This window comes from Juglans regia, unplaced genomic scaffold (assembly GCF_001411555.2).
Source record: "Juglans regia cultivar Chandler unplaced genomic scaffold, Walnut 2.0 Scaffold_2725, whole genome shotgun sequence".
In the NCBI taxonomy this organism is placed as follows: Eukaryota; Viridiplantae; Streptophyta; class Magnoliopsida; order Fagales; family Juglandaceae; genus Juglans; species Juglans regia.
In genome coordinates this window covers 1-236 of record NW_023357516.1, presented here as the reverse complement: position 1 = coordinate 236, position 236 = coordinate 1, and the positions used below count along the sequence as shown (strand labels likewise).

The 236-nt window shown below is 46.6% G+C and overlaps 1 non-coding gene across 1 annotated transcript; it reads left to right on the top strand.

The window, feature by feature from the left end:
* Positions 1-72: 72 nt before the first annotated feature.
* On the top strand, positions 73-191 carry LOC118345469. The gene has a single exon (XR_004798997.1). It is a non-coding gene; the product is annotated as a 5S ribosomal RNA (ribosomal RNA).
* The last annotated feature ends 45 nt before the right edge of the window (positions 192-236 follow it).

The following is a 236-nucleotide window of genomic DNA, read 5'->3' as shown; positions in this document are numbered from 1 at the left end:
GTTTGGATTGGGATCGGAAGGACGCTAGTATGTCGCTCAAGGATTATATGAATTTTAAGTAATTAGTTTGATGGGTGCGATCATACCAGCACTAATGCACCGGATCCCATCAGAACTCCGCAGTTAAGCGTACTTGGGCGAGAGTAGTACTAGGATGGGTGACCTCCTGGGAAGTCCTCGTGTTGCACCCCTCGTTTTTGTTTTTTCCGCCTTGCGAGATAAATTGACAAGAAGGA